Raw genomic sequence first — 8,165 nt, 5'->3', positions numbered from 1 at the left:
TGAAACAATATAAGAATCATCATTTAACGCTTAGATAATAATTTCCATAACTTTAACCAAGGAGGAGCATCTACAGTAAAATTCCAAAAATAAAGTCAATTTGCACATTTACAGTGAGTTATCCGAATTCTAAGGGAGTGAACTTCCAAGGCCAAGCCAACAGGAAGTGAGCTCATTTCCTTAGGAGTTTTCCTAACTAAGGATTATGCTAAGACTCACCAAGGTATGACATGAAGGAAATACACATATGTCTCCTTCAATACACACCAAAGCGATCCTCAAGACTACCCTTTTTAGCTTACGCACCTCGGGAGAACAAGCCCCCACTCAATGACAAGACATTAGAAGAACACTCAAACAACCAACCAAGACTTCCCTTTCGGAATTACTACTTAGTGCAATGAGTACATGGCATCCCAAACCACAACCTACCCTAAGTAGGACACTCTTTTAGAAGTCTTGGCACCAAGACTCCGCTTTAGGAAGGTCTACTTAGTGCAATGCATAAATAGGTCTCATTCCACTACTTATTTCATTAATTTACATAAGGCTCACTAAGACTCCCCTTTATGAATGCCTACCTAGTGCTATGGATAAATAGTATCTCATTCCACTACCTACCTTAAGTAGTACACTCATTTCGAAGACTTATCATTTTAATATCTTTTGTGGGAGATAGCTTAACTGACATAGAACATGAGAGCTAGACCTGAAATCCCGATATTAACCCCTATCGGATGAGGGATCCTCACTTTCCTAGAATAAGGTCATTCTTTTTAGCTTTTACATGGCTTTGATAATAGCTACACTTGTGCGGGCGCATAGTTAAGGGATGAGGAGATTGCTACTAAGTAACTCATTCTCTACTAACGGGTACTCATCTAAAGAGGTACATTGGAAAATAGTATCTCAACTCACAAAGTGTAACCACCTCTTCTTCATAACCTCTCGGTTTTATGCATAACTCCCCATGCATTCTCAACATTATAAACTATATGTTAAGAATAAAATGTGAACACCACATCTCAACTCACGATGGGCATTCAGACTCCAACGTATCTTGGAAAGCTCTTAGGATGTAGTGGGGTTGCTACTAAACAGTTCATCTCAATTCACGAGGAGTGTTAACCCTAAGTCCTCTTTTGACTTATTTAAGCTTCATTCATTCATTCAAGTGTGAGTGTGTGTGTATAGTTGAGAACACCTTGCATATAAGCATCATTTCATTTACATTTCATTCTATACATGCTAAGGCCTTCATTCATCATTTCGCACAATTTACATGCTTCACATAAACATATACTTCAATTAAGCATACTCTCTATCTACTTGACATAATAGCTTCATAAGGCACATTTATAAAGTATAACAATAGTATGATCTTACTTCACATAGGAAACCTTCATGGCCTTATTTACAATAAATATGTAACTTCACATTCATACAATTCAAGTAAACACCGCCACGAAGAAGGTGGACAATACCACTTAAGAGATTTTCAAAATTAAAGCTAAAAAACATAACCAACTTACCATTTAATTCAAGATTCCATCACCTATAACATTTTACTCAACAATTCATCATAAATCAGCCCTTAGGACAGTAGCTAAACAATATCAACCATAAGAAACCAAAGTTCAAAGACTATTAATTCTTGCTCATTTAACCCATTTCTTAAGCCAAAAATTGTTAAAAGGTTAACATGATTTCATCATAGTTTTAGCATTAAAATCACTAAATAAACTTAGAAACGTCATTGTTGAATCATTCGATACGTTTTCATTGAAGACCCATATTTAGAGTTGAATTTAGAAGAAAGTAGGGTTGAAAACTATCTTATAAATCTATTAGAAAAGTGGATCCTTGAATGGAAGAGAGTTCAAAGATGGATATCATACCTCACATAGAAGAAAACCCAATGATTTTTGATGAAGAAACACCCACCAACAGCCCTCCTAGATCATTCTTGACTTCTAGTTTCCATGGTGACTTGAGATAGTCTTCTTAGAAGGAGGGTTTTGGGTTTTAGGAAGAGGAGTATAAAATTAGGTATTATGATTTGGAACTCATTAATATATCTAAATATCCCTAAAAATATCACTCAATGTTCATAAAAGACTTGGGGTGAATTTACCAAACGCCAAAAGTCATTAGAGGGAATTGAAAATTTTTGGCAGGCTCACAGACGAGACCTAACCAATGAACCATTTATCCATCAACACACCGTTGTTGGGGTCTCGTTGGTTGAAACTTAGATCCATTTGGAGACTGGATAAATAACCTTGCAGGTACAATCGACGAGGAAAGTCGAACGGCCGTTGGTTGAACCACTGGCCGTCGATTACCCTCTTTGGTGGACACTGCCAAGGAAGTTTGGGTCTTTCTCTTTGGCCCCTTATGGGTCCTAGGTGGGGTCGTACCCGAAAGGTAAACCACTAAACTAAGTCATTTAGGTATAAAGAACATCCTATATCAATTTTGATTAAAACGAACACGTAAATCTCTCTCAAACACACCAAGGCACACAAGCACCCTCTAAGGCAAACTTTGCGAACGTCATGGACGTTCTAGAACGTTTGACCTTCAAAATTAACCATGCTTCACACACTGCCTAAGAACATCAATATAACTCGTTTTAACTTAAAATTCACACAAGAAAAATTTATGGAGCTCTATTTCACCTTAGTTCGTGTTATGGTGTTAAATTTATCTCGTATTTGTCTAGACATTCTTCTCTCAACTATTTAAAAAGTGAAACCATCCATCACTAATAAACTCCTTCAGAGTTCTCAAATAAGTGAATATGTATTTCTTTAATAATTCTATAAGTACTTCTGAATCATTTCAGGAAGAGACACAACCTAAACACACTTTGAAAATTTTGTATAGAAAAAAATAAGGTATTAGATACCATTGGAATGTTACATGGACATCCCTTCATATAACTTGTGGCGTCTCAGAACATAGTTCTATGTTAACCAAAAGAACCCATATTTTAGAAATTTATGAGTCGTATCATACCTCCATAGTGGCCTCATATGAATATACATGGCAACAATCCAGCACGTACCTCACATTATTCTCTGTATCCATGTTCTTTTCACTCTATATGGGCCCTGTTTAAGTAAAAGAGGCTCATCCCATATGTTGGATCGAGATTAATGATTCAAAATATCAATATAACATGGAAACAAAGTGATAACTCTCAACTAAACTTCATCCAGTTCTAGGTGTAGGAGGTCCCTAATAAGTATAAATCTAACAAAGAGTTGGGGTCGATCGCACATAGAATTCTACAATAGCGAATTAGATTAAGAAGTAAAATTATGTCCTAATAGTTTTTAGAAGTAGAGGTTTCACAACATTAAAGTAAATGACAAAGTGTTGACGATTAATAAAGGGGGATTTGGGTAACAAATTTACGACTACTAAAATGGGAAGTAAGAAAATAGAGAGAGATCCTTGTAATTGTGATAAGTTGAATGCTTTTTCACATAATGTGTGATTACTAGTTACTCAAATGTGTCGAATCTCGTTGGATATGTTAGGTTTAAATTGCAATAGTAATCCTTCAATCAACCATTGTGAATCAAGTGAGTTCTTTTGTATCTCAACAAGAGCAACACAATTGAACAACCCAATTACTTAATTCATTCCCTTTTTCAAGCTGAATTTGTAAAAATGTAATCAAATCGACTTTCTCAAGATATATTCTTAAAAATTCAATCAATAAAATCATTAAACTATAGTTCAACTCTAATACGTCTTTCTCAAGCAAGTACAGAGTACTACACTAAAATTGCATTTTAAACTGCAATTCCTCAAATAAAAAAAATATTGATTGAACCCACTTCAAAAAATGATAATAGTAATAACTAAAAACACTCATTTGGTAGTTAGTTTATTCAACTACACAATCACACCCCTAAAAATAGGGGTTTTAACCAAACATAGTAAAAAAAATGGTTATCAACAAAGTTTTCCATCTGATTTGACAACGATTTGTATTTTCCAATTGCTGAAATTTTAGCTAAAAATCTCACAATCTCTAATAAAAAATGTAAAAACAATGTTCAAGAATGTAAAAACTCAAAAATACAGCAATGAATAATGTGGGAACTCCTTCTCTTCTTTACAATAATGCATTTATACGTTCCAAGAATTTCAACACGGAGTCAACTTGGTGAAGTAAGTCGGGTTTGCCGAACTATTTGAAAATTCGCAGACTGCTCTTTTTCTCGCCTTCTGGCATGAGTTTTCTCTCAATATCTCAGTAATCTTCAGTGATCTGGGTCAGCATCGCTTATCCCTTTGGCGTGTCACCGAATTACTTGTCTGCTCGCCAATTTGATTTTTTCCATTAGTTGGCATGCTGGAACTTTAAGCGAGCTGAATATCCACTAGGCGACTCGCTGAGTTTCTTTGGTGAGTACCAACTTTTCTTTCCTTCAACTTTTTCTCTCTTATTTTCCTTGCAATGTCCTTGACTCAGTCATTAACCATCATTGTGCCTATCAACATTTAAACTTCAGTTACGAGAATAGAATAGGTATTGAGAATACTAAATCCTTGGATATTAATCCCCATAATGAGACAAAATTCCTGACTTATCAGTACCCCCAATTTAAATTTTGCTTGTCCTCAACTAAAACACATGATCGATCAGGTAAAGAAGGATGTCTACAAATAGTTCTACTTGAGACTCAACATGAATGCACACGTGGTACAATTAACCCATGTAATGTTCAACTGTACACTAGAAGTTTCAAACTGTGACTAGTGATCATCATATAGAGGTCAAGCTCACAAAGCTCACTTCAAATGTAAATTCAAGTTCAACAAGAATATTTGAATCCCCTCATATCAAGAATGATTTTATTCTCTCACAATGCTCATAAAAGATTATATCTTATGGAATCTAAATAAACTCTCACACTCTCAAAGATTAATTCACGTATAAGGACACTTCATCCATTTCTAAGTGTCAACAATCGTTAGTCAGTATATCACCCAACCAATTATGTTGGAGTGACATCACTGTCAAGTATGAGGGATGTTTTGATTGTAATTATCAACTACAACAACAAATAACTCAAAATAACGAATATAGAGATGGGTTCTTGGGATATGATCTGATTAAGGGCTAAGGTAGAAATATGGGTAGTTGGACATAATAGTGAATAAGTTGTAAATTAATGAATAAGCTATACATTAGAAGGGATAAACTTTTTCTTAAAAAATTCATCTCAAATCAAATTGGTTTCTCTCAAACACCAACGAGCAACAATTAAGAATAACCCTTTTTAGTCCATTCACTCTCTCTCGAGCTTAATGTGTGGAAAAGGGTTTAAGATTCAATCTTTCGAGCTGAATCATTATAATCCAATGCCACAGATCATCAAATTAGTAATATTTGTTTAAAGACCTTTCTCGAACAAGCCAAAAATACAAAGGTAGAAATGTATTTTCAACTACAACCCTTTTAACTAAGTCACAGTTAATGAATGAAATCACTTTTAATAAACATTAAGACTATAAATTAACATTATCCATGAGTACAGTTAACCCATAATCACATAATCACACCCCGAGAATTGGTATTTCGCTAGACATTATACAAAGGTACAAATTGTTACTAAATTGTGTTTCCATCAATTGGGTAAGAATAATATTATCTCTACAAAAGTCTAAAATGAAGAATTTTCAATACCCACTTCCAATTTATTAGAAATGGAAATCTTAAAAGTTAAGGAAACATTCTCTAAATACTCAGTTCTCATCTCTAAAACATCAAAATTAGACAAGTGTGAAAACTCAATTCTCACAATGAAAATATGATGTTGAATGATAGATACTAAACTAAGAATTTAAAAATGTATTAATAGTCCCCAAAAATGTGTTGCAAACGGCCATTTAGCTCAATAAGTCGGTATCGTCGATCCACTCAGAGATCCTTTCTTAATCAATTTCATCGCCTTTTTTGTTTTGCCCTTCAGCATCTTCAATATTCTGTAACTATGGGCGATATAGCACTACATAGTAGAATCGTTAGGCGATTCGCTAACGACTTCTTTCCATTTCCTTCTTGATTTTATCAATCAAGGCTTCCTACACTTGAACATTAGGCAAGACAATGGCCATTCGGTGACTCTCCCAATGATTTAGGCGATCCTCAAGCCTTATTTTCTTCGTTTTTCCATCTTCCTTGTTCTTTTCTCTCATTAGTGTCCATGCTTTGTTACTCAATCTAAATATCTCAAAATCAAGGATTTCCATCAATTATTGACACAAAATATGTATTTGATGACACTAAATATATTGAAATATAACCCTAAATGAGTTTGAACATCAACACACCTAACATAAACTTTTATTTTTCCTCAAGTAAACTTAACTTTATTAGTTTGAATAGGATGTTTCAAATAGTGCTACACAAGACTCAATTATTAACGAACACAACAATACTCAACTTACTCATTCTAGGATCAATTGTACACACTCAAAGATTTAAGTTGTAACTCACATATATCAAAGAATATCAAGAAATGCAAGTTCAAGTTCAACAAAAGTATTCAAATGTCCTTACATAAATGAAGATTCCATATTCACACACAATGGGTCACAATTTAAAACTCTGAAATCAAATAACGCTCACGCTCACAAAGATGAACATTATGCATAACTTCACTCATAGGTTTGCCCGTATTTCCCAATCAACCATTATTTCAGCTCACTCAAGATTACAAAGGTCTTTTTCAAGGCTTGTAACGGGGCAGTGTGCAAGGGTATCATCAGTTAGGCTCAATGGTTGTAATCCTCATTACATGTAGTGTGAACAACACTTTATTTGCTTTTCTTCATTATTTAATTCGTGCTCACAAGTCATCCAATTATTCACTTCCCATAAACTGTTGGAAACCCCATTATTTTTTAACTTCACAACTTTTTCATTACTTTTTTCTTTTCTTTTTCTTATCCTTTTTTCTTTCTCATTTCTCATCTTTTGTATTGAGGGATTCCATTTTTCTCAAAATCATGATTAAAGGAAGACTTCTTTGCGTTTATTGATTTACCTTCTCATTTCAGTACAACCCAACTTAGGATTTTTTCCTAATGTTGTCTATTAAAAAACTGACCATAATTTATGAGAATTATGAGTAATGGATCAGGAAAGGTCACTATTTCTTCAAATTTCTTCCAAGAAACTGTCAAGGATCAAAGGGTGTTCAAGCAAGGATCACACATTGACAAGGTTTGCCACAAAATATGTATAATATCCAATTGTTTCACACTCTTCAAAGTTGCCTAAGATCATAACAAGAGGTCGCATCACTTTGTCAACCAGACCAATGCAGCAAATTCTAGGTTTCATCACACATGGTTCACGGTAAGCTCATTACACAATATATTGACACTAGTGTTAAAAAAACCCACGCTTTTGCTAGTGTGCAATATTAATCACAAGAGACTCAATTCAATAATCAACTAGTCACAATGATATGAAAAGAGTTCACATATTATCAATGCAACTTCATTTGTCCTCAGCGTAGCCACACATTTATTTTTATTCAATTATGAGCACTATTAATGTCAGTGGTATTGATCAAGACCGATACTCAAATTTGCAAAAAAAAAACATCCACATTCAAACTCAAAAGAGATGGCACAATTGTTTTTGAAAGATTCTAAAAAAATTGTTTCTGAAAGATTCTAAAAAAATCACTCTCAATTTTAAAAAAGGAACCACAATATCAATCATCCCAAAAAAACAATGTAACACACAATTATAACCCAATATATAACAAAACATAATCACAAAGGTGACCCTCACCCCAAAACAAATAAAATGTAATTTTGTCCTCAAATGAAAAAAAATATAATATTTACAAGTAAAAATAATGTAAGATAGAGAAGGAGATAAAAAAAGGGATCATGTCAACTCATTCGCTTATTCTATATGAGCATCAATGCCTAGAATGTCAATATGGATATGAGCATCAATCCGCAGAGTCACCTCAAAAGTAACAGCAGTACCAGATCTAGTAGGAGCTTCCATGGACGTCTTGGTCAGCGCCGAATACATAATCGTCTCCTCAATATCTGACAAATCTCCATATATGCTCTCTTATCTTATCTCTATCAAATCCTTGTCTGTCTCAACCTCA

Source organism: Solanum lycopersicum, chromosome 7 (genome assembly GCF_036512215.1).
Source record: "Solanum lycopersicum chromosome 7, SLM_r2.1".
Taxonomy (NCBI): domain Eukaryota; kingdom Viridiplantae; phylum Streptophyta; class Magnoliopsida; order Solanales; family Solanaceae; genus Solanum; species Solanum lycopersicum.
This window is presented reverse-complemented; position numbering follows the sequence as displayed.